Source organism: Thalassophryne amazonica, chromosome 16, assembly GCF_902500255.1.
Source record: "Thalassophryne amazonica chromosome 16, fThaAma1.1, whole genome shotgun sequence".
In the NCBI taxonomy this organism is placed as follows: domain Eukaryota; kingdom Metazoa; phylum Chordata; class Actinopteri; order Batrachoidiformes; family Batrachoididae; genus Thalassophryne; species Thalassophryne amazonica.
The window spans coordinates 50,387,940-50,415,794 of record NC_047118.1 but is presented as its reverse complement, the minus strand read 5'-3'; the positions used below and the strand labels follow the sequence as shown (position 1 = coordinate 50,415,794).

General features: G+C 41.8%; 1 long non-coding RNA gene across 1 annotated transcript; it reads right to left on the bottom strand.

The window, feature by feature from the left end:
- Positions 1-16: 16 nt before the first annotated feature.
- Positions 17-23,117, bottom strand: LOC117527967. Its single transcript, XR_004565646.1, has 3 exons — positions 23,105-23,117; positions 8,665-8,668; positions 17-96 (listed from the first exon to the last, which is right to left on the bottom strand). It is a non-coding gene; the product is annotated as an uncharacterized LOC117527967 (long non-coding RNA).
- Positions 23,118-27,855: the final 4,738 nt, after the last annotated feature.

Below are 27,855 nucleotides of genomic sequence, written 5' to 3'. Positions count from 1 at the left end.
CAGGAAGTAAAGATCCTCCATGTTGTAAAAATAAAGGTTCTCACACTTGTTTGACTGCACTAGCAACCAGTAGACAGTGTATATAGGGAGCAACCACTGGTTTGTGATTTCTCTTCTTTTTCTTCAGTTTTCAGCCATGTTGCTGTCGTGGGGACTTCGGCCAGAGTCCTCGATCACCAGACGAAAATCTGAGTGTTTTAGCTGTGCTCAGTTGTTCAAAAAAATTCAGAAAATGATCAAAGCCCCAAAGCAACCATTCTTTATTTGCTGGCAAAGGAAGCCCTGTCACAGAGTCATCAGGAACAACGGTCCCCCCTAAAAATCGGTCCACCATGCCTTCAATGGGCATGCGTCATTTCGGAGAGTCACCAGCATTTCGTCGATTATCACCTCATTTCTACTTCAAACTACACTCCAGTCATCATCTATCTCAGCGACACATATCTGAAGCTTTTGTACAAGCAATCATTCACATAAGTTCAGCATTATTTCATCATAAAAGACGGCGGACTGATCAGAGCGCGACAGCAGCTGCTGCTGCACCTACGTCATTTCAAAGCGTCAGTAACAACTCGCAATTTATCGCCTTGTTTCTGCACAAAACGGCCTAGTTTCTGCTTAAAACTGACTTTAGAATGATTTAAGAGGTTTACCTTGTCACCTGATGGTTAATAATCACATTAATCCATGTAATTGCTTTCAGACGTGTTGCTGTGGTCCAAAATGACGCATGCATAGTGAAGGCAGGCCATACCAATTTTTAGGGGGGTACTGTTAGGTCTGCGACACTGGAAAAGCTTTGATTTCACACTGGTTTGTGCTCATCTTATATATTGTGAAGAAGGCTCAACTCTGGGTCATGGAAATTCATCATTAAGGGGCTGATAATTTTTTTCCACTGTGGTCTTATGTTTTCCACCAATAGGTCTGGTCTAATACAATTCTCCTTTTTATTTTAAAAAAGTTTTTAAATTAATTTTTAATTTTTAATTAATTTTTAAAAATTTATTTAATTAATTTTTTTTTACCTTTAATTTCAAATTCTGTCTTATTTATTTTCTTTTTAAAACAGTGTATTGTTCACACAATATATGTTTTTACTTATACAACAGGTGTGTTTTCTAAAGTCTGTTAACTAGTCTGTACAAAAATAGTCTGCACTTACATGTTAAATGTTATCAGCAATACATCATCAGGCCTGGATCCAGACCGGTTTGGACCGATGCAGTTGCATCGGTCAGATTTTTTTATGCATCGTTCGTCATCTGTAAAAAAAAAAAATCTCGAATAATCCCAAATAGTGCTGAACGTGTCCCCGCGGTGAACACAGCTTTTGATTTGATCCCACAATGCACCGCGCAGGTGGATCAAAACAAAAGTAGCGTCAGTCCAGTCGAGTCGATGATCATGGCATCCAGGAAAAAAGTTGTTGTGCAAGGAAAATTGGGCACTTATTTCAGCAAGAAACGGTGAGTGGTTTATAAATAGTTTTCAGACAATAGTGTGGTTTGAAAGATATTCTATGATGACTGAAATTACATTTTCGGTGGTTTTCCGACTAAAATCGTTGGTTGATCGATGGCCGAAACTTGGAAAAAAAACCCACTCACTCAGTCGCTGTCAATGCCGACAATATCGGACATGCCACATGCATTGATTGTCAAAGTATTTAATTTATCCATAAATCATCATGGAAGTGTGCCTGGTTTAAGTGTGTTTATGCCACACACAAACTTTCAGATTGGAAAACATTTTATTTATTTACTAAATACATGTATCCGAACGAAGGCACCCATTCAGTCACGTGGCATAGGACACTTCCTGATAATCAAAGAAATTAAATCATTGTTGACACACAGGACTTTCTTCAATTTTAAATACACTGTAAATTGGTAATTAGATTTTTCTTCTGGAGCGAATAAATACTATTGGAAATAAATTCTAGAAAATTCCAGAAACTACACTGTAAATTTGTAGATCTATTTTTTTCTTCTGGAGCAAATAAATATTACAAATAAATTCTATAAAATTCTAAAATCTACACTGTAAATTTGCAGATCTACTTTTCTTCTGGAGCAAAAAAGAAATTCTGCAAAATGCTAAAAACTTGATTATTTTTAAATTATAGGGAAGTTCCACAGCCATGTGATACACAATAAAATAAAATACAAATAAAAGAATGAAGATTATTGAATAACAAAACTCGTACGTTTTATTTTATCATTGAGCAAAAATGCATCTGTCAGATTTTCACTCTGGATCCAGCCCTGAACATTACACACAACACAATCATCTTCTGGCATTTGCATATCATTATAAAAAAAATTACACCACACTGCAAAATGTGGAGTATGTCCATTTTGGGCTTCCATATCAACACGGCAGCCTCCAAGTACAAATGTGAGGCTCATTCTAAGCTTCTGAAAACATATTGATTTGTTGTTGCAGATAATTTATAGGCTGTTTTACAATCAGGGTACATAATTGGATTTTAAATATAAAGTCTGGTTTAATGACAAGGTGGAAATGACCAATAAAGTTTAGTTTTCTATACATGGATGACTACTACTGATCTGTCAGCAACAATGGCCATTTGGTTTGACATCCCCATTTGTTTACCAGCAAGCTTCTAATTGTACCAGTTTTTACCAAATATCTGTCATTTCCATGATGTCTAATTTTGATGGGCTGCCAGAACTATTATATATTTAGTATATTAAATAAATAATAATTTCCCTATCAACGCATACTGTATAACAATCTAACTCTCAGGATTTTTACCCAGTGGGGAAATGACTTGAAACAGGCACTCAAAAAAAAACTGTCTTGTCTGTCAAAAATGTCCTCTCGAGAAATAGAGTGCATTTCAAACTCAAGCATCCGTGTTATGCGAATAACAAGTTCTTGTTTGAAAGAGGCCATTACTATCTGTAATGCCACAAAAGAACATGTACCTACTTTGCTCAAACGTCTTTAATATTGGGGTGTCAGAAACTGTTCACTCCAGAAATGCTTATAGCCCATCATTATTTGAGAACGCAGAAACACAATGGCAGTTGTATACTCTGAGTATATACTTACCATTAACTCTTTTTAGTATAGTATATATGGGTAGATTGCACTAATCTTAGTCTGTATAATTTACACAATCTTAGTTAAAAAAAAAGTCCTCTCCACAAAGTATAGCAAATCATAACTGTGAGCTCATACAGTGGGGCCAAAAAGTATTTAGTCAGTCCCTGATTGTGCAAGTTCTCCTACTTAGAAAAATGAGAGGTCTGTAATTTTCAACATAGGTACACTTCAACTGTGAGAGACAAAATGAGAAAAAAAAATCCAATCATTTGAATCATCTACCTGTTGTCACATGTACATAAGGGCTGGATTGTCATTCCTACACTCATATTGTTAGATTTAATAAAAAATAATAAGTGCATGCTGGAGGCGATCGCTGCTGCTGACACTGCGTTCAAGTACCATCGCAAATTACACAACTTTTTTGTTGTTTCAAATTCAACAGTTGCTTGTGGCAGGAGCATGGTTTTCATTTTATTTTTGGTAAAATAATTCATTGTATCCACACAAAGATTAATAATTGTGGCCTATATAATGTGCCTGAGCCCAGTGAAGCTGAACCCCCCACCCAGATTAAAAAAAAAAAACAATCCAAGCAAACAGGCTGAGTTTGTGCTGTAATTATCGATGGTACATGAACGCAACGGCAACAGCAGCGCTCACACACCGGCTTCTGCACTGTATGAAAACATTCAGCTGGTTGAACGTAGTCTAACTAAACGCTAACATTACACAAACTAAGCAAACGATTAAAAAAAAACATCAAGTACTACAGCAAAACAAAATAAGGAAGAATTTAGGTTTTCGGTGGCATTTGTTCAAATTTTTCAACAGTTTAAAAATCCTGATGAAGCGCCAGCTGCAGGAATGAAGCTGAGCGAAGGTTAAATGATGCCAATGAAAGTCAACAAAAGTCCAGATTTCTTGTTTTGTTTGGCCTTCGTTGCCCTTCGTTAAGTGCTGTGTGACCAGGCCTTTAAGGCAGATGTAGAGGCCAGCAGAAGCCTTAAAGTCCTTCAACACCGAACCTGGGTTTGAGTTTCAGATTCAGGTGAAACACAAACAGGAGGGTGTTCAGGCATCGCAGGTCAAGGCAGATCTCCCGGTGGGTAACTTTTGTAAATTATAATGTATGAACTAATGTGACAGAATACATGTGAGCCTTCATTAAATAAACTCTAAGCCAAATTTTTGAATGAATGAGCAGATGATTGTTCATGCTATATTCCATTTCTGCTAATAAGCATCCCTCTATCCTTCACGCTGTAATTTTAAGTAAATTCCAATGTATTCAAATCTGTAATTCTTTGTTCTTTTCCAGTTCAAATATGAATAAGCAAAAATGAATAATACCGAGAGAATGGTGTGCCAGGTTTTGCCAAGGTTGTTGCATGTTAAAAATCAGCGTGCCTCAGTGTTGAGTATGTTGTAGTGTCTCCACCAGCCTGCTCTTTGCAAAGATTGTTTACAGCTGTCCTGATAAGATCAACAAAACACATCTGTGGACGCACGCTACCATCAAGCCACCTCTACAGTCATCGTTACTCTCTGCCTTTCTCTGTCTCCACAAGTCCTGCTTCAAGCACTGCAGGTTGTACATCGTATGTCAGACACTCATGTTGTAATTGTATCACAAAGAAAGTACACAAAAGGTTACCAGGTTTCTCTCAGCTGAGACTCCTACAACCCCAATTCCAATGAATTTGGGACATTGTGTGAAATGTAAATAAAAACAGAATACGATTTGCATATCCTCTTCAACCTATATTCAGTTAAATACACCACAAAGACAAGATATTTAATGTTCAAACTGATAAACTTTAGAGAATCTAGAGAACTTTTTACATGTAAGCGGCAAGGCCGAAAACCAACACTGAATGCCCGTGTCCTTCGATCCTTCAGGCGGCACTGCATTAAAAACCGACATCATTGTGTAAAGGATCTTACCGCGTGGGCTCAAGAACACTTCAGAAAACCATTGTCAGTTAACACAGTTCGTCGCTACATCTACAAGTGCAAGTTAAAACTCTACCATGCAAAGCCAAAGCCATACATCAACAACATCCAGAAACAACGCCGCCTTCTCTGGGTCTGAGCTCATTTGAAATGGACAGATGCAAAGTGGAAAAGTGTGCTGTGGTCTGATGAGTCCACATTTCAAATTGTTTTTGGAAATCATGGATGTCTTATCCTCTGGAAAAAAGAGGCAAAACACCATCCAGATTGTTACCAGCACAAAGTTCAAAAACCAGCATCTGTGATGGTATGGGGGTGTGTTAGTGCCCATGGCATGGGCAACTTACACATCTGTGATGGCACCATCAATGCTGAAGGTACATCAAGGTTTTGGAGCAGCACATGCTGCCATCCAAGCAACGTCATTTTCAGGGACGTCCCACCCTGAAAACACCCACCAGGAACAAGTCCGATGTAATGCCAAGAATGTGGACACATCTCCTAACTTTGGTCTCCTAGAGACTGGATCGCATGTTGCAGTAGTTCCAGTATCCCATACTCCTGCTGCGTCCCCCAGAGGACATCTGGAAGGACCTGGTCGTTTGCCTTTTCCAAGTCCACAAAACACATGTAGACTGGTTGGCCATACTCCCAAGACCCTTGCAATATCTTTCCAAGGGTAAAGAGCTGGTCCACTGTTCCATGACCAGGACGGAATCCGCATTGCTCCACCTGGATCTCGGGTTCAATTAATGGTCTGAGTCTCCAGTCTAGTACCCTGGCATAGGCTTTCCCAGGGAGGATTCCTCTATAATTGGAACCCACACTCCAGTCCTTGTTTTTAAATATAGGGACCACCACTCCAGTTTGCCAATCCAGAGGTACTGTACCCAACTTCCATGAAACATTGTATAAGCATGTCAGCTGTAGCAGTCCAACAACATCCAGAGACTGCAGCATCTCAGGACAAATCTCGTCCACTTTTGGCAACTTGCCACTGAGCACTTTTTGACTACTTTTTTGCCATCACCTGACCTCCGCTCGGGTGATGGCACCAGCTCTGCCTGACTCTTCCATCCCTGCCTCCTCAACGCAGGGCATGTCAGTAGATTTGAGGAGATTTTTGCAAATTGTTTCTTACTTCTACTTTGATACTCTGTGTGCTCTTACACTGTGTACTACTGTCCAACGCTCCTGGAACCTTAATTTCACTGAGGGAGTCTTCCCAAGGGATTAGTAAAGTTATATCTAATCTAATTCTCTTCTTTCCACCACCTGACGATATCATCAGTCCAGTTTAGCAGCTCTCCTCCCTTGCTGAACACAGGCTGGCCTAAGAGCTGCCTCCATTTCCTGAGTCACTTGATAGTTTGCCAGAACTGTTTTGAGGCTGACCGAAAGTCATTCTCCATGGCCTCCCCAAACTCCTCTCACACCCGAGTTTTTGCCTCAGCCATAACTGAGGCTGTAGTCCTTGTGGCCTGCTGGTACCTGTTCACTGATTTTGGAGATCTCTGTGCCAACCAGACATAACAGTCCTTCCTTTTCAACCCGACAGCTTCACTTACCACAGGTGTCCACAAACGAGTTCTTTGGTTGGTTGATTCTCCAAAAAGGCTGGGTACTCTGAACTGCTGTTTGGCATATAGGTAGAGACATCAATCAGATTCCTCTCTGTGATATGAAGTGTCATTAAGGCAGTACTCTTGTTCAACAGGGAAAACTCCTAAATAAGACACGTGGGGACTTCTGAGTATCCCCTCACCCACCTGACGCCTCTCACCATGGACAACTCTGGAGAAAGTGTCCAGCTACTCTCCAGGAGTTTGGTTTCAGAGTCTGTGCTATGCGTGGAAATGAGCCCAACTATTTCTTGTTGGTATCACTCAACCTCTTGCACAAGCTCAGGCTCCTTCCCCACCAGAGAGGTAATGTTCCACATTCCAAGAGTCAAGTTCTATTACTGAGTGTCACTCCATGTGGGCATTTGCCCCGTCCACTGCTTGTATCACAGCGCACCAGACCTTTTATACTCTCCTTGTGAACTCACATGGAGGTGACACCATGTTGTTTTTTGGTCTGATCCCAAACAAGACCCACAGTTGTAGACCCAGCCACCAGGTGCTTGCTTGCGAGCTCCCACCAGGCCTGGCTCGAGGAGGAGGCTCCGGTTTCCCCTCACCCACGTGAGGTGACTCTGTCCTTTATTCTGTCCATCATAAAGAGTTTATTGAATCACCCTTTGTCTGTCTCCTCACCTGGGCCCAGTTTGCCAAGAAAGGTGCTACAAGGAGCTAATGCTCCAGACAACACAGCACCCAGGACCACTGGAGCACACAAACCCCACTCACCACAATGAGGTGACAATCCAGGGAGGGACTGTGAAAAAGATAAATTTTTTAAATAATTGTAGTGTTGTAGTGAAGTTTGAAGGCTGGTTGTAGTGAAAGTTTGCTTATACTTCTGGTGACCGTGGCAGCGGCAGTAAAGAGGTGCCTTTGTCAGATGGTGAACATCGAAAACTTTCACATGCTCATGAAAGCAATGGCTGTAAATTTCATAATGTATCCTATGATATAAATGAACATGACATTGTACAGTGTAACGTCTGATGGTTTATTTGACTGGAAAGTCATGTTATCAGTCACGTTAATGAGTTAATGTAATATGTGTACTCATGTGTACATGCTAGCAATGCCTCAATGGTGGACTAGCTTAGTGGTTTTTTGCGTGTTCTCCTGTGTATTCTAAAAATAGCCTGATGCAATACTGATATAGAGTGTTGCTGTACTGCTCAGAATTAAGTTTCTGTATTTTTCTATGTTACAGTTTCACTCTTGGCAGTGGCGGTTCTACACTGAATTACTCCCCAGGCAAGACCCCCTCCGAGTGCCCCCCTCACACACACACACATAAACAAAATTTCACACAACCATTTTAAAAAAAAATGTATTATTAATATTTTAGAAGTTCCCCTGAAATTGCAATTGAAATTGACATCAAAAGACTGCAGGCTACAATATCACTCTTATACAAAACATCCATGAATTTCAAATTTGAATAAACATGCCTTACATGTTAAATGTCTGTCATTAGATGATTTATTTATCTGTCTTTCGAGGAGGAACAATTAGATCTTTTATTAAGGTGCATATTCATATCAACATCAAGCTTAGCTGAGTAGGGGGGCAAAGCTCTCGATTTACCGATTGATCTACGTTCCGATCCTCACCTATGGTCATGAGATTTGGCTCATGACCGAAAGAACGAGATTGCGAGTACAAGCGGCCGAGATGAGTTTCTTCCGCAGGGTGGCTGGGCGCTCCCTTAGAGATAGGGTGAGGAGCTCGGTCACTCAGGAGGAGCTCGGAGTCGAGCCGCTGCTCCTCCACGTCGAAAGGAAGTCCAGTTGAGGTGGCTCGGGCATCTTTTCCGGATGCCCCGTGGACACCTCGCTGGAGAGGTGTTCCGGGCAGGAGGGGAGGAGGCTCCGGGGAAGACCCAGGACACGCTGGAAGGATTACATCTCTCGGTTGGCTTGGGAACGCCTTGGGGTTCCCCCGGAGGAGCTGGGGGAGGTGTGTGTGGATCGGGAGGTCTGGGCGGCTTTGCTTGAGCTGCTGCCCCCGCGACCCGACTCTGGATAAAGCGGAAGAAAATGGATGGATGGATGGATATTATTATTATTATTATTATTTTGTCAGTGTACACAACAACAAAAAGAGTTGCCAGCTGCTGGAATTTTTTGGTAAAAACACACACTCTTGCAGGCACTCAAAAAAAGGGTCAGATTCAGTCACTTCACGAATAATGTGAACACAGCATAAGTTCTAAGCTGTCTTTATGTAACAGAGGCCAGCAGGTATTGTTGTGCAGATGTAGTTAGTAAACCTCACTCCCAACAGCTCAAAAGGATTCTCTGGTCACAAGGCCACAGCCCTGAGTTTTAGCCTTCTGGTTAGAGAGTCTGACCCCATCGTGAGTTTGCGTTCCGAGGGGAGCGAATGGGTCATAACAACACAACGCAGAGTGCAGCCGCTACATTTACAAATAGGCAGGCTCTTTTTTTCCACGAGTGGGCAGTTTGTTCTCTCTGATGACATTCAAACTCGTTCTTACACCTTGTCTGTCTGCTTTCAAATGCTACTTGCCTCGTTGCTGTTGCTGGATGATCCACGGACCGCATGGGAGGAGAGTGCCTGTCCCTGGTTTCCTGATGCACACAGGGAGGATTTGGCTGCGCCCAGCTGGGGATGCAGTCGAATCCTCTCAGTGTGCAGCAGGACATTTCACACAATTCAGAAAAACATGCAGGAATTCTAAGCCTGTATTTATAATATTATGAATGAGATGTGCATTATTTGGAAGAAAGTCGAGGTGTAACTGACTGTAGCCCACGAACCCCCCCACACTTGGCCCTTCCATTACAAAGAGGTGAACTGTCCACCGTGCGCCCCTCCCCTTTCTTTCACCTTCTCACTGCTTCTGTGAACTCTGTGACAAGAAAACCATTTGTGGTGGAATTATGTTTTTCAGTGCTCGTGCCCACAGTGCCACCCCACCATAAATGCCGCCCCAGGCGGTGGCCTGCATGGCCTGTACTAAAAACCACCACTGACTCTTGGTATTTCACAGTTCAGTAGAGAATAAAGGAGCAAGGTGCTCATATCCTGCTCAAGGTGAAAATACCAGAGTTTGGCTTGTTGTTTAACTGTGCTAACGAGAGTTAAGCTACATAACGCATAGGGTGAACAGTATAAAAGTGAACAAGAAGACATATGGCTTTCCAACATGGATTCAGTGATTTTGAAAAGGTATTGTCAAGGTCGTTCATGCGGGTGTTTAACCTCTAGGGGCGGGTTTTTGTCGCCAAGCTCAATACAAATGCATGCAATTTGGTCACTTTTTGAAAGGGTCAGACTCATCAGTAAAGTCAATTTAATGTGCAATGGTTCATTTCAGGTCAGCTCGTTTTGTCTCTAAGCAAGTAGAGACAAAACAAAACCAGCTGACTCCAACAGAACAACATACAGACCGAGCGTGTTTTCACGGAGCGGACAGTTGCAGAAGTTTGGACTTCTCGCCTTCAGATTGGCCACTTTACTGAAGTGATGTAGCGCCGACCTTGAGAATAGATAAGGTTTAGATATCAGAAAAGATTTTTTTTAAAACTCCACCATTCTGGTTGCATATTTTGAAAACAGTCCTGTTATGTATGAAGGTATCGAATATTCAATTTAAATGATTATTACTAGAGGTAAAAACCTAATTGGAAATCACTGATCATACATTAATGGATGGGTAAAGACTGATTATTGATCAAGCACAGTTCATTATAGCAAGTATGACAAATTGTAAATTTTTAAAATTGTCTACAGAAGGAGATTTTTCACTTTAGAACTTGCATTTTACTTTATTTGGGAAGTTTAAAGGTTATTTCAGGTAAGCCACAACTGATAATTATCAAAATTATTTTTAATTTTTTTTTTCATCAGGATAATTGTGAAGCGCGTTGCCAAACAAACAAACAAGAATGAAAAACTTGAAAAAAGAAGGATATTACAATGTAGCCTATGTTTATTTCATCAGAACGAAGTTGGTGTTATCTGGCTATCTTGCATCATGTTGAAAAATATTCAGAAAAAAACTAAGCAACATTGGGTTGGCAAGAATGAGATACAGGCTGCCATCTTTAAAGATGGCTGCCATTGACCTATTTCCACCACATTTATTTAGGTAAATGTTTGATATGTTATTATCATGTAAATGTTTGATATGTTCTGTTGCACTTTTTTCAGTGTTTACCCCCTAAATGCTAGACTGACTGGCCTATATTGTCCAAGCAACAAGATGCTAAAGTCCTTTAACAGATTACATTCATTTTGAGTTGCACAAAAATTCCATAATTGCCACATGATAATTTATCTTTTTTCCCTACAAATGTAAATCATACATGTTCTAAATCTGTCTGCAGGCTAAAGATGCTTTAAGGAATACACCTGTACGCTTTGATTACTTGTACAATTTTTCAAGCATGCTGGCGAAGGCTTCAGGGTTACACATAAAGCTGATGCACTCAGTTTGCAAGTGTGCTTTTTTTCATGAATTTTGATGGATGTCTTTTTTCCCCATTTAATTGCAGCCCATCTGTATTTTTATTCTGTTTCGTTCACATATCTGACTGTTATTGTTCCCACAGGTTCTTGTCTTCACCGCCGTCTCTATTAGACATTTTCCAGCTCTTGTTCTTTCTGATCATAACTGCTTTTAATTCTCATTTTTCTTGTACGTTGGTGCCATGTGTCTGTCCAGTCAGCACTACGTCCTATCACTGGTATTTGTTTCCGAGCTCCACTTTCTTCAGATTTCCCACTTAACCTTTTACCTTTTATTCATTTTCAGACTCCCTTCACTGCCTTATTTCTGTCCTCCCACCATCAGTTCATGACAATATCACAAAAACTTGTTACTATTATCTGTCAGTGGTGCAGAACTTTCAGTCAGAGGCAGCAGGATCTGTTATTCTTTCCTCCTGTGTCTGGCCTGGATGGAGATTTGAAGTCTGCACTGCTGTAGTGTGAAGTTTAGTCTGGTCTACAATAAAGGGGGGAGCCAGGGGTGAGAACGGGTGCAAACATCATTTGGTCTGTTTTTACTGTTTTCCAGTCTTCAGTTTTAAGGATGCTGAGCCTAAAAAGAGAGAAGAGAGAGAGACGAGATGATGGAGAGAGGATGATGAGAGACGGAGATAGAGCGAGAGAGCGAGAGAGAGAGAGAGAGAGAACTTCCGCGCTGGTCTGGGTTGCCGGACTTTCGTGAGGCTGATGTTTACGACAGAGATGCTGCCAGACATGAGCAGATGGTTACGTGTCTGCTTGCATGTATAGTTCCATACTGCCACTGGGGGCACTCCACACACAATGTCAGAAAATCTAGTGTAGAAGAAGACCAAGCTAAAATCGTTTCTAGCATGTTAGCATATTATTACCTCCGCCAAGGAGGTTATGTTTTCAGTCGCGTTGTTTGTTTGTTTGTTTGTCTGTCTGTCTGTCAGCAGGATAACTCAAAACGTTTGAACGGATTTTGATGAAATTTTGTGGAGTGGTTGGAAATGACAAGAGGAACAAGTGATTAAATTTAGTGGTGATCCGGATCATGATCCGGATCCCGATGCTAACGCGTTAGCATGTCTATGGCATTTTCAATGTTAAAAGTTAGCATTAAGCAGTTGCAGCTGTCATCACGTTCGGGTGCATTTGTTTTCAAATTGTAATATTTCTGAATTTATTTTTGTTTATATATTAATAATCTAATGATTATATATACAATTTTAGAGAAAGAGACAAAAAGAAATAGATCACTGTGCCAAGGAGGGAATCTCTTTAGGGTCAGTGACCCTATGGCCTTGTTTAGAGAAGTGTTCATACATGTTAAAAAAATTCATATATTTGCAGTTTAGTTGAATATAAATTGAATTTTGTCTCTTATTTGTTTTTGTCTATAAGCACACTGCAATATCAATATCAGTGCTCAGATGACAGTAGCTTCTGAGAAAGGTGCAAGTTGCAATAAACTGTGATGCCGAGCGCTAAGGATACATGCTATCCAGTCACACCATCGTTAGACTTTTTTAGGTTCAGTGATTCCACGGCGTGTAGATGTTATGGTGTCAGTGACCCCATGGCCTTGGCAGAGGTTTGCACTCTCTGAGTTGCTTCTAGTTTCTTGATGTTGTGCGTGAACATCCAACCCTTCATTTTCTCCATGATTCAACCCTGACACCTGACCCACACAGTAAATTCAACCAATCAGCTTGTCTCGATGTGCAGCAGAGACAATTCTGCTGTTCCGAAACTGGTAACACTTAAGTCAGTGAGTCCAAAGCTCTTTGCCGCTTGAGTAGCCATAATTTTAGGCTGGTTTCTAAAGACAGAACTGGTAAAGGAACTACGTGATTCCCTGGACTGCCTGTGTGGTTAGTGCGTACACGGTATCTTGACTGGCACACAGGTTGGACATTAAGCATATTTTGATTCTAATTGTGGCCACAAGGGAGGATAGTCCCTGAAAATCCAGTTGTTCAAATCCTGCATGGAACCTCTTGGTGGCTGTGCATGACTGTGACCATTTCAACTGGAATTCAACTTAGTATAAAAGTGTAAATGCTTTTAAAGTACTAAGTAAGACCTCATCAGCTGATGTCAATGTTCTCTTGAGGAACTTTCAAGTTCTGTTTGATCAAACAGCAGTTGAGCCTAGAACACATGAGGAAAAGGTGCACAGAAGGAACTCTGTGTGAATGTTTGCATGAGTGCTTGCAGGGGGGCGGTTGGAAGGTTTACCCTCGGTGCACACCTGAGCTTGATTGATTGATTTTATTTATTATTAAAATGCCATTGTATAAAATAATACAATACCATCACAATAAAAGGACAACACAATAAAGCAACAATTGCTAGGACTTAACAAGGACTTTCCACTTTTAAAAATAAACAAGATGGACAAATAAATGTGTAATGGACAACATATATGAAGTTAATTTGATGCTGACCCACAGCACTGGAAACACTATAATAGAAACATGAGTTCATGATGTAGTGAACTTTTATTGTTGGGGTTTATTTGGTTAAGTGCATTCATTCATGGGAAAATTGTATATAAATTATTATTGTTGTTTATTATTATTATTATTATTATGAAAGTTTGATTTTTGTTTTTTGGGGGGGGGGGGCATATATGTTTCACCCAAGTATAAGTTACAGGACTTCCCACACTCCCAAACAACAACAACAACAAACTGCATAAGTCTGATTTTTTTTGGCATATAAGTTCACCAAAGTGTAAGTCGCACCTCCCACGCTAGTTTTAAAAAACAAACAACAAAAAATACCCTGCGACTTTTACTCTGCAAAAAACAAAACAAAACAAAAAAAACATCTTGACCATTTATATTTAGGATGATAAACCTTTTTGTTCATGGAGCAATTCTATGGTAACGGAATTACAACAGCAGCAAAATCTGGACATATGGCATCTAACCACGACAGATTAGAATCAGCTTGTAATTCCGTTACCGTAGAATTGTCCCTGTACAATCTGAGTAATTACAGTCCTCCAGATCCATATCTGTTCACTGAAAGTAGGTTTAGCAGAAACAGATTCAGGTGAGAGGGACTCAGCTTCTTGAAACACCTGGAAGTATATTTGGCTTTGTTCCAAATTCAGGAAAACCTCAAGTAGCTGTTTCAAAGTGATCAGCATTTCCATTTTCTCATCACAACGCCTTTTGCTCTCAAGGATATAAAGTGAAACAAACGACAAGAACCAAATGCCTTGCAACTATGCACGCCATGTAATGACAAGCAACAGTACTAGTAGACTCCTCCTAAACTGATCCCTATATTTATTTATTTTTTTAAGTTGCATATTGAGTATGTATATCAACGGGTGTTGTAAAGCAACACCTAACTGAGGTTTAATGTTCCAGTGGCCTTGGCTTAAAAAATAGAATAAAATTAAATATTAAAGGAGCACCTGTGAGGTGGAGTGTGTAAAGTATTTTGGATAACAATCACAGGTTGAGGTGAATTTTCCATATAAGACATGAAGGGCCCGTGTATTAATTACAAGCAATGTCACACTTCCCCCAGTGGAAAATAATCAGGTAGGTTTTCCCCATTAGAATCCCTGACACTTCTGTACCCATGTATGCTTATTATACACAGCGCTTTCTTGGAGGGTAGTAGCGGTGTGGTACATACAGGTGGTGGCGTTCTGAGAGCTCTTACCTAATGCACAACTGTGAAAGGAGCTTTGTAAGAATCTTCTCCAACTTCCAGACCTGTACAGTGAATGTCGTCATCTCTGTGGCGGCATGTGATTTCTGAGAAGTGCACCCAGTTCTGCAAAGCAGTGGTTTCCTATCTGTGCGATGATTACGCAACGGGATGTTAGAAACAGCGGAACTCCTCGGGATTTAGTCGCCAATACATGAATGAATCAATAAGCGAGTCTTATTATGTGTGGTTCCTCTGCTGTCAGCGAAGGATGACGCTGCACCGCACTGAGCTGAGGCCTCTTGACTTTGTTTATTGTGAAGCCGTGACGTTTTCTCAGTGTTTCAGCCAAACATCTCGGCTAAGCCAGGACCGGGCTCGCCACAGACTCCACTGCTGGACAAGAGGTCTGCAATTATAGCTCACTTCAAAGATGCCAGTCAGTCAAAGACGGCATTCATGCATTTATTTTGGCAGCTCCCCCCCGTGCCCCCAACCTCCCTGTTCACGCTGCATTTCTTTCCTCCTCACCTCCCAAGCCCCTTACCTTTCTTCCTCCTTCCCCACCAACCCTCAAGCTTGTTTAGATGAGCAATTAAGGAGAGACACGAGCACAAATGGCGTTTGGTTTGGCACGAGTCACTATTGACACACACACATTTTACTGAAATATCTCCCCGTGTAGTTTTCCCTTCACCTAAAACTGGCCGTGGTGGATGTCGGCAAAGATGAGGGGAGGAGTGGGTCTTGTGTGCACAAACAGGGAAGCTTTAGTCCTGGGTCCTCTGCCCCCTTCTCACCCTACCTTCTCCAGCTGATCCAAAAATAAAAACCAAAGGGAGTGGGGGGGCAGAGTGTAGGAGGACACGTTTCTCCTCAGACCATCTGCTCTACACCAGCGATTAGATGTTCAATTAATCCAGTAAGATGATCGTTTGCCATGTAAACAGAGAACTGTATTAGCCAGCATTGATATCCCCAACCCAACTTTCAACCGTAAAGTAGGCCAACTCAAACGGCCAATGACAAATTTAGATTAGTGTTTATTCACAGGCCATTTCATTTTCAGCCAAGGTGTAATCATTAGAGAAGGCTGTTATGCAAAAGACTAATAATACTACTTCCTGTAGCGTGTTATACCGACTGACTTTAAAGCAGCCTTGCCAGAGACTTGAGTAAAGAGGGACAGCTGGTGTATTCTCTCCATATATTTCAGTTTATTGGAAGGGCGTCATCTTGCACAGAAGTGATCGTGTTTCACAAAATTCCAGTTGTCTACCATCTGCTGGCTGAGGCCCAGTCTTGTAAACCGTGACCCTAATCCAGTGTGAGACCCAGGTTGGAGGTGATGGGCCCTCTAATGCTGTCGCTGTTACAATTACAGGCACTGGGAGCCTTTGGTGTGAGGTGCACGTGTTGCATTTTTGTAAAAGCATGTGCTCATCTGTCTGTTTTTCTTTTTTCCTTCTGTGTTGAGCATTGGAGCAGACTGAGTGGTATGTGCAGGAGTGTCTGTAAATGTTTGTTGTTAAAGCAAACCAGACACCTCAGTCCCACGACCCCACAGCTCCACCGTTACAGCCTCCGGAATCTGAAACCTGATGCTGGAAGTTGGGCAGCCAGAGTGATTAGAGGGACCCACCACGCGGGCGGTGTTACAGTTTGGATCAGGTGTCCCATTCGTCACACCGCCGTTCGACGAGCACCCTGGTTGCACTGTGATCTCAGAGGTGCAGGTAACCTGGGGACCCCTCGATATGAGCCTGAACAGCTCCCAAGGGTCTAACTTAACCGTTCGTCTGTGCAGGGTCCTCTAACTCGTTAAAAAGTGTGGACGTAAGGTGCTAAATTATCAGACTGTCGGACACCTCATGCACACCTGGTGGAATTTGGATCCCTGTGGAACAATAACTGTCTTGTGTTAGATTTTGTCTGAACACTGACTGATGGAATACATTTTTGGTTATTTATTTTGTTTGTTTTACAAAAATAGTGTGAACGGAGAGAGATTAAATCAAGACCACACCCTTTGTCAAACACTTCATCTTTGGTCTGACAGCATGAGGTCACAGAGGGCAGTGAACCACAGTGAGTGGCTCCTCAAAGAGGCCACTTTGTTAGAGCACACTGTGCTGCTAAGACATTACATAAGACAAAAAATGATCACATGCTGCCACATTGCACAACCATATATTGCAGAAGTTGAATGATTTGCTTAGTTGTAAGAAGAATTTACATTGAAAAAGGAACTTAATTTGTTCTAAACGCTGACCAGCACAAACCTGAAAATACTTTGTTTTTCATTCAAATTAACAACACATGCTCATAATGAGCACATTTAATATACTTTTTTTCATTTCATTATTCATTTATTTGTCAGGAACAGTGTTTATTACCTCCGCCAAGGAGGTTATGTTTTCGGTCGCGTTTGTTTGTCTGTCTGTTTGTCAGCAGGATAACTCAAAAGGTTTTGAACGGATTTTGATGAAATTTTGTGGAGTGGTTGGAAATGACAGTAGCTTCTGGGAAAGGTGCAAGTTCAATAAACTGTGATGCCAAGCGCTAAGGATACATGCTATCCACTCACAGCAGATGAAACTTTTTTACTACTGAGCAAACATCACTGTTAGACTTTTTTAGGTTCAATGATTCCACGGCGTGGAGATGTTATGGCGTCAGTGACCCCGTGGCCTTGGCAGAGGTTTGCACTCTCTGAGTGCTTGTAGTTAATTAAAACATGCAAATCATCCAGAGTTATTAGTCTAAAAGGCTGGCATTCATCATGTTATATTGAAGGTCAATGTGGAATGCAATAATAATCTTTATTACCAAGTATAGAAATTTAATTAAAACCTTTACTCTTCATTTGCACATTGTTATTATTATTATTATTAAGAGAAGCTCTTTTCCTTTTAAAACTGAAGGTGCAAATTTAGGATGCAATCAACTCAGTGTTTATGGGTTATTTTTGGCTAAAAACTTTATATATATTTCAAAGATGACTGTTGACTGAAGTGAGCCCCCTGAAAGACTCTATAATGTGAGCGTTTTAAGAGATAAGTCATTACCATTTGACCAATTTCACCAACAATCAGTTAAACAGAGCAGAATTAAAACATAATGTCCTTTGTAAAAAATCTAAATATTTTTGTGTCTGCTATGCTCACATGTGCACACAGTAATGGCGTACATAACATGGCCCCACTTAGCCGTTCCATCTATAAAATCCTGGAGCCACCACTTTACATTTAACATTTGTTTTTCAACCATCATTCCCTCACCATGTTGATTTCTTCTTCTTGGAACTACGTGTGGAAAAACTGGGTTGTCAAATATTGTAGACTTCTACATGTCATATGCATCTGCAGCACGGTGGCTTAGTCGTTAGCACTGTTGCTTCACAGCAAGACGGTCATGGGATTGGTTTCCACCTGTGGGCTTTCTGTGTGGAGTTTGCATGTTCTCCCCGTGTTTGTGTGGATCCCTCTGGGTGCTCCGGCTTCCTCCTACATCCAAAGACATGCGTGTTAGCTGAATTGTAAATTTAATTTGGTGCGAGTGTGAATGTATTTGTCTGTCTATATGTGTCCCTGCAACAGGCTGGCATCCTGTCCAGGGTGTACCCCACCTCACACCCTATGATTGGTAGGATAGGCTCCAGCCCCATATGACCCTTAATTGGAGTAAGCGGGTATAGAAAATGGATGGATAGATGGATGGATGGATGGATGGATGGATGGATGGATGGATGGATCTGCAACAGTATGTGGCACCAAATACCTGAGAAATGAGTGTGCTCCTCAAGAGTGAAGCAACCAGCCCCTTAACTTACAGTGCTGCATGAGAGAGAGACATGTTGATTATCCCGAAAAGAGGTTGCCTCAAAAATCTGGTAAGCTAATCATGAAGGTAGTTATGATTAAAAAATTTCAACTCATGGTGATAAATACAGCAGAGGGATTAAACAACTCTCAAGCAGCCAAGAAATATATTGTGAGAGTGACCAATTTAAAAACATTAACAGTCAGAATGTGGCCACTTCAACAGACTGGCAAGCAAGAAATCATGAGGGGCTGCCCATAATGTTTGCATTTATATGAACATTATTTTCAAATGAAAGCATTTTCTTTTCTCTCAAAAAATTCTTGAAAGGGTAGTTGTAAAACAGCTAACTGATCATCTGCAGAGGAATGGTCTATTTGAAGAGTTTCAGTCAGGTTTTAGAATTCATCATAGTACAGAAACAGCATTAGTGAAGGTTAAAATGATCTTCTTATGGCCTCAGACAGTGGACTCATCTCTGTGCTTGTTCTGTTAGACCTCAGTGCTGCTTTTGATACTGATATTTATCTAATAGATTACAATTTGTTCATGTAAATGGGAATCTTCTTCACAGACTAAGGTTAATTATGGAGTTCCACAAGGTTCTGTGCTAGGACCAATTTTATTCACTTTATACATGCTTCCCTTAGGCAGTATTATTAGACGGCATTGCTTAAATTTTCATTGTTACGCAGATGATACCCAGCTTTATCTATCCATGAAGCCAGAGGACACACACCAATTAGCTAAACTGCAGGATTGTCTTACAGACATAAAGACATGGATGACCTCTAATTTCCTGCTTTTAAACTCAGATAAAACTGAAGTTATTGTACTTGGCCCCACAAATCTTAGAAACATGGTGTCTAACCAGATCCTTACTCTGGATGGCATTACCCTGACCTCTAGTAATACTGTGAGAAATCTTGGAGTCATTTTTGATCAGGATATGTCATTCAAAGCGCATATTAAACAAATATGTAGGACTGCTTTTTTGCATTTACGCAATATCTCTAAAATTCGAAAGGTCTTGTCTCAGAGTGATGCTGAAAAACTAATTCATGCATTTATTTCCTCTAGGCTGGACTATTGTAATTCATTATTATCAGGTTGTCCTAAAAGTTCCCTGAAAAGCCTTCAGTTAATTCAAAATGCTGCAGCTAGAGTACTGGCGGGGACAAGAAGGAGAGAGCATATCTCTCCCATATTGGCCTTCTTCATTGGCTTCCTGTTAATTCTAGAATAGAATTTAAAATTCTTCTTCTTACTTATAAGGTTTTGAATAATCAGGTCCCATCTTATCTTAGGGACCTCATAGTACCATATCACCCCAATAGAGCGCTTCGCTCTCAGACTGCAGGCTTACTTGTAGTTCCTAGGGTTTGTAAGAGTAGAATGGGAGGCAGAGCCTTCAGCTTTCAGGCTCCTCTCCTGTGGAACCAGCTCCCAATTCGGATCAGGGAGACAGACACCCTCTCTACTTTTAAGATTAGGCTTAAAACTTTCCTTTTTGCTAAAGCTTATAGTTAGGGCTGGATCAGGTGACCCTGAACCATCCCTTTGTTATGCTGCTATAGACTTAGACTGCTGGGGGTTCTCATGATGCAATGAGTGTTTCTTTCTTTCTTTCTCTTTTTGCTCTGTATGCACCACTCTGCATTTAATCATTAGTGATTGATCTCTGCTCCCCTCCATAGCATGTCTTTTTCCTGGTTCTCTCCCTCAGCCCCAACCAGTCCCAGCAGAAGACTGCCCCTCCCTGAGCCTGGTTCTGCTGGAGGTTTCTTCCTGTTAAAAGGGAGTTTTTCCTTCCCACTGTTGCCAAGTGCTTGCTCACAGGGGGTCGTTTTGACCGTTGGGGTTTTTACGTAATTATTGTATGGCCTTGCCTTACAATATAAGCACCTTGGGGCAACTGTTTGTTGTGATTTGGCGCTATATAAATCAAATTGATTGAATTGATTGATTGATCTTATTAAAAAACATAAAAACAAAAAGAATGTTTGGTCTTCAGAAAGTCTTTTCCAAAAATAAAGGGGTCAACTTATAATCAGGGTCATCTTACATTCTGAACAAAATGGGTTTTTATCATAGAAGATGTCCAACATTGATTGAGTGAATTATAAATGGCATATAGATGTGGTGAACATAGAGGGATATTATCCTCCAAATATACACAATGTTTACATGTTTATCACTAATACAGCTACGTACCTATAGAGATAAAAACAAAAACAGACAAATGTGTCATTTTCGCATCAAATATCTCATAAAGTCTGGACATATACATCCACTGAAAAGAAAAAGATGAATGATGGTAATAATAATGACAATAATGATGATAATAATGATCAACTTTAGTAGTAAGTCAATGACTGCCTGTATAAGAGGTGACTTTTAACCTTTTGCGTGGTCTCGTCACAGCTGTTGCTTGAGGCGGCGTTGTTAATGGCTTTCTCTGCTGGTATGCAGAGAACGTGAGCCGAATCGTGGCAAGATAGGATAAAAACAGTCTGGCCCATTTGTGCATTTGGGCCTGCAAGCACCTAGGTGGTCCTGAAAAAGATGGAAACAGAGCGAGGCAGTAATACATGGGAGGACAGAAGCGAGGAGGAGGTTATGTGGGAGGGAGGCTCTCAGGTTGTCTGTGTCAACAATAAGGTAATAATTGCCTCTGTAGCCCGTGGGCCTCACCGCAGCAGTCTTGGGGTTGGGTGGGGCATGGCCCTGGCATTACACACAATTAGGCTAACAAGGGGGTCAAATGCGGAGGCAAAGGGAGGTCCCAGTCCTGTCATTCATGAGCAAGCTTCCTCTGTGCCCCTGGCTAAGTCTGTGCAAGTGCCAGGTCACAGGGAAAGGCCCTGAACTCAGACTGTGTCTGGAGATAAAAGCTCTGTGTGTTGGTGTGCTGCTAATCTGAGAGGAGGTCCAAGCTGCAGATGATGGAGCATAGCCAAAGTCACCAGGTTTGGTTTGAGAAACACTGGGATCTTATTTTCACCTTTTATTAGTCACGATCTTCTCCTCCATGTACCCATGAAATTAATGATATCCTAGCAGCAGGGTTTGATTGGGTCTGCACAGTATCCTGAGTGAGACTGCTGTGTAGCCGCTCTATAACTTGACCCCCTCCTTGACCTCCCCCTAATATGATAAACATTCCCAATCAATGGAGGAAACAGGGTGGAAGTGGCCAGGGATGTGAACATGACCTCCTGGTTGACTTCAAACGACCACTGCTTCTCTGTTTACACCAGTCCTCACCTTGTTCTTCTGACTAGTTAAAATCAACCTAAGATGGAGTGTGGTCATTGAGGTTTGTGACATCCCAGGTACCTGGGGGGTCTAAAATGTGTAATCACAACTCCACCAGTTCAACTCTGGCTGGGGCCCTCTGTTCTGTGTCATGTTCAGATTTTGTGATGAAATGAGGTCTCAGTTTTTGTTAGAAAAGACAGAACCTCATTAACCCCAACTCATTTTTCAATTCTTTGACCACATTTGTGTGCTTTACTAAAAAAAAGGTCCAAGCATTAATGCACAAGCAGCACAGATGCTGCAATGACGGTAGGATTTCCACAGATAATCCAACTTTTCCTTTTTTTTCATGGTTACTTCAGTATTGTCTATGAATGAAAATAATATCATTCTAGTTCATGTGTTGTATTAAATTTCCATATCAGAGTGAGCAACTCAACTGAAGCATTTCCAAATAGCTGGTTACGCAATGAGGCCCCATTTAGCACATGACGTTTTCCTTTTGAAAAGACAATTGTTGTGAAAGTGTAGTAACACGGACCCACAACAGGGGGCGCAAATGAACGGCCAATAGATGAGCCAAAAGGTAACAATTTAATGTTGTGAAATGTGCACAACGAACATACAGACAATCTCAGAATATAATTACAGTCAATCCACAAGGTGACATGTGGGCAGGCTCGAGGATAGAAGACGTCGTCTGAGAAGAGCCGGAACCACACGATTTCCGCCCTCCACAGAACCGGTGAATACTGGAGCCGCCAAGTCCCGAATTCCCAGGTGATCACCGTCCCCGACTGTCGGATCTGGTACTGCTGGCGAGAACAAAGACAGTCAAGTGTGGGTGTGTGTACACCCAGTAACAACAGCGGTGGGATGCCACCTCCACCTCTCACTCAATACGTGCTGCAGCGATCCCTCAGAGGAAAAAGAGTGCCGTCCTCCACAGCCTCCACAAACTTAGGACCGGTACTCCTGCAAACACTCACAATATACAGATATATTGTAAAACAAATGGCTGAGGATATTACCTCCAATGAAGTATGATATCTCAGCAACGAGGTGGAGATGACGTCTGGTCTTTATGGAGTGAGAGGACGTTGAGTAGATGGGTGACAGCTGTCACCCCCGGCTGCGTCCTTGGCGGCAGCGCCCTCTCGTGCCTGAAGCCCGCACTTCAGGCAGGGCGCCCTCTGATGGTAGGCCAGCAGTACCTCCTCTTCTGGCGGCCCACACACAACAACAATGTTTCTCCTCTTATCGGAGAGGAACAGCGCTTCTGGAAGTGGCTGAGTGAGTCCAGCAACCTCGGCTCTGCTGCCGGCCTGGCCGTGTACGCAGGGTGGATTCATCTTTTTTGTTTTAAATTTTTTATTGAGGAGCACAATGGGAATAAGATTAATATATTGTGTTATTCTTGGCAATTCGTGGACAGAGAGGTGGTCATGTAGAGAAGCCCCCTCAGCCTGGCATGAAGAGGAGCGCAGTCTGGTCTTCCCCGAGAAGCAAGAAGGACCTCTGTATCTACCCTCCTGCAACGCTGGAGATGAGGAGACTGGATTTACCTGGGACACTAATGAGACGGAGCAGGGGGTCAGGCTACTGAATATTTTCTCCCATCGGTGAGTGTGTTGCCACCATGCAAACCATTCATTTATTTATTTTGTTTGGTATTTTATATATTTATTATTACTTCATTATTGGGCAGCGCAGTCTTGTTTGAGACGTGGGTACTAAGGGTTAAAATATGACGCATATGACGCAATAATCCTACATCCGGGGACAGCTGTCTCAGAGTTTTTTGGCAAATTACACAGCAAGTGAAAATGCAAAGAAAAAATGACGATGTTGTGGAAAGTGGACATGTGTTGCGGTTTGTTTATGACCCGGAGCTCAGACATGTCGAGACGGTTGTGCAGGCGAGAGAACGCAGCTACTCTGGTTAGCTGTGAAGGCAGGACAGTGAGATACAATTGTATGTAGCTGTTCATTTGACACAGTCACTCCAGCAGGTACCCAAGGATTATGAATAAACTGATACCAAGACATCCAGTCATTGCTTAAGTCTCTGGTTAGCATCCAAGTATCATAACCATACAGTAAGATACAGCTAGAGAAAAAGTAAGTAAGTCCTGTATAAGCAGTGAGGCCCATTAGTGCCAGTGCTTATCTCCAGATTCCAAAGCGTGAATTGGATGAGAGTTGATGATTGGACTGGATGGGATGCCAGTACAGTGCAGGTTACTTCCCCAGCCAAGGCTGATTCCCATTTACAGCTGGGTGGACTGAGATAATGCAGATTAAGTAGCATGAGGAGGATTCAAACTTAGTTCTACATGTTGGCAGGACAGCTAAATGGTAAATGGACTGCATTTACTTTTTCCATCTGCATGAGACACTCAAAGCGCTTTACAATAATGCCTCATATTCACCCGATGTCAGGGTGCTGCCATACAAGGCGCTCACTACACACCGGGAGCAACTAGGGGATTAAGGACCTTGCCCAAGAGCCCTTAGTGATTTTCCGGTCAGGCTGGGATTTGAACCAAGGAACCTCTAGTCTCAAGCCCAACGCTTAACCACTAGAACTTCACCTCCCCCAGCTCCTTATTTACTCAGCTACCTGCTCCACATCAACTGATCACCTAATGACGTGACAGTACCTGCTTTTCCACTGAAGATTTGTGCAAAAGTTAAGTGATTTTTTTGTTGTTGTTGTTCTTCAGAATGTCAACAAAAACAACTGTGAAATGACAGTGTTTCTTTCTACTGAGTGATGTAATGCAACAACTGGGTTTTGTCCTCTGGAGACAGCTGTTGTTTCACGGTCATGGCAATGCGAAATATTGGTGAAATATTTTCAAAGCCAATATTGCTGTAACATCATCTTGTATAAGGTATAACAAGCTTAACATGCCATTTTGGAAAGTTATGGCTTTCTTTTTTTTTTTTTTTTTTTGAGTCACATGAAACCAGTGAATGTAAAAACATTTTTTTTGCAATATTTGATGGGTTTGCTACTTCAAATTGTGCAATTGGAGGGTCATGGAAACCCACCTACAGAGAGATACCATCAAAAACAATGTTTGCAACAACAAAGATGTCAACAAGAACAGGGGAACAGAGAAGGGAAAAGATAATGAAACAAACCTACCATGCTTATTGAAGGAGGCAGTCAGGATGGTAGCAGCGATCATAGAAATATGCAGGTATTGGATATAGTGAGAAGACACAAGTCACATAAATGTGCATGTGCGTATGAAAACCACGAATCTATGTGCAGAATGAGAAAAATGACAATAGATGTGTAATAATGTGAATGATAGTGAGGATTTGCATCAAACTGATATGTGGCCCCACAGTTATGCAGTCACTCCAAGTACCACAGAGCAACCAGCCACCCCCCGCCGGTGGGGGAGTAAATGCACTGGGACAGGACCACTGGCCCATACTGCCAGAAGGTACCACAGACCAGCTACCCAATGAAATAGTGGAACCACCCCCCTCCCACAAGAGACATAGGACACAAACCCTCAGCCTCACTGACAGGCACAACACAAAACACCTTGGAATATAGAATGAAGACATGATTAATTTTGTTGCAAACTTAAACCACAGCTGGATATAAATTAAGTAACTATGCAAATACTATTTTGCACAGACTGATGGTCAGTATGTGTAGATAAAAGGATTGTGTGTTGCACGATATCTGTTTCCTTCATGACTGCAGAGCCTGATGTTTCAAAAGCTTCCATTAAAATGTCCATCTTTGTACAAATTTTGGTATAATTATAGCAGAGCATTATTTATGCTAGTTTTACACATTTGTACATATCTGCAAACATGATACTATGCAACAACTCGCATTCTGTCTGCAGAGGGTGGGGATTGCTCTCACGCTCCACATAAATGGTTTCACGTAATGTGAGATGACAGAGATGAAGAGCGTAACTGATCTGCACACACAGTCGAGACATGGGGTCTATGTTATATGTCCACCTCGGCTTCTCTTCTGCTCTCAGAATTGCAGCAACCAAACAAATAATAAAGCAAACCTGTGTACACTTTTTCTTATGCCACTCCTGCCTTACTGATCTAGGGTTTGCCAGCCTGGTCTCACGGCTGAGTCGTGATTCAGCAGCACGAAATATACATTTATCTGTTGGTTTTGTGATATTGTGACGAAAAGTGCCTCATTTTCATCACGGCAGTACAAATTCATTTTAATTCATTCCGTGATGGCTGCACGAAATTAAAAGTGAAGGGGGGGGGGGGGGGGGAGAGTAAGATTAGGTTATGGTTAAGGTTAGGGTCGGGGGTAGGAGTAGGGTAGTAATAGTGAGTTAAAAAGAAAAACCTGTCACGAACATTGACTCATTTCGTCACAAGAGCACAAAAAAAAAAAGTGAGACTGGGCTGGGGTTTGCAATCTGTGGGTTTAACACATAGACTGTGAATACGAGATATATCCAAAAAACTATCCCAACATTATTTTAATCCCACAAAAACAAAATGCTGCATGCAAGTTGTTAGTGGAGAGGTGTAGGGAACCTTCTTGCGCAATGCATGAATTTTTCTCATCCGCAACACATGCCAGATGCGGCACCAAGCACTTCCAGAAATGCTTCTGTAATTGGAAGAACTTCTGGGAGAAGTGTGTGTGAGACAGTAGGGAGTTGAGGAATGATGGGAGTGTTCTGTTTGGCCAGAAAAGCCTAAATCAGCTGAGCAGAATTAGTGGCTGTGGGAACACCAGATGCCATTGCATCTCCTCCGCATCAACTGCTTCGGCACAAATTTCACCAACACTCTCCATGTGCCCAAATTGTCTGTTAAAATGGAACCTGTGCTAATCACCATTATGGTTATGATTATGAGCTCAAAAAGTGCTGCTCTAGGTGAGGCCATGTTGACAGCATTTATTTACCTATGTCTAAGTCAACCCATAAATGGGTAAAGAGGTGGAGTGTGGGATAGCCCTGCGTGACCTGGGTGGGAAGAGTAGATCCCAACAAGCCCCCATCTCAGAGTTACCAACCTAACAGCTAACAAGCTAACCTTAGTTCAGATATTTTATTAAAGCATAGTTTGGGTGATGGTTTTCACAATGGGTGGATTAGGTGTAGGTATAAATCTTCTGACTGCGTACTGGGCAAAGTCTGCATGATGTCACCATAGATTTTGCATAGAGTTGACGCCATTACGGTGCTGCAACATTAAATCTGACAAGAATTTCATTCAGTGCGACTATGGATGGATGGATGGATGAGAATTATTGTCATTGTCATTACAAGTGCAACAACAACAAGATTACGTCCACATTCACATTTCCACAGACAACAGCAATTAATCCACAATTATTACTTGTTTACCGTAATACTTGCACACATCAAAATTAAGACAACACATATACATTTGACATGTTTATGTGCACTAAACTTGAAACAGTCTGTTTTCCAAATTGAGGCAATGTGAGTGTGTGGTAGCCGCTGCAACTGGAGTCATGCCACCGCTAGCTTGGGGAAACGGGGACCAGCCGCAGCTAAAACCGTGCAGCCCCCGGAGGAGAGAAAGGGGTGGCCTGTGAGCGGTGGCTGGGATGGGGTGTGTGATGGGGGGCAGGAGGGGAGGCAGAAGGGAAAGTGGAGCATGCTTCAGTCTTTGTCCATGTGTGAGTCTGTCTGTCCTTGTGTACTGGAGTAAGAGCGATAAGGAGGCAGCCAATCTCCCAAGGCCATAGAAATTCTTCTGGAGGAAAAACAATGGCATTTATCCTTGAGAGGCTGATAAGCCTGTCGGTTTGTGGTTGAGCAGTGAAAAACACTTTTCCAGCTTCACATGAACAAACCAAATCCCAATTATGAAAAATTCCCAGTCTCTGAAATCTTCACCTTCTCCTGCAAGGCACACATTTCCTCCGAGATGTTATGCAATTTGCATCTGAGTTCAAGGGTTAACGCAGTCT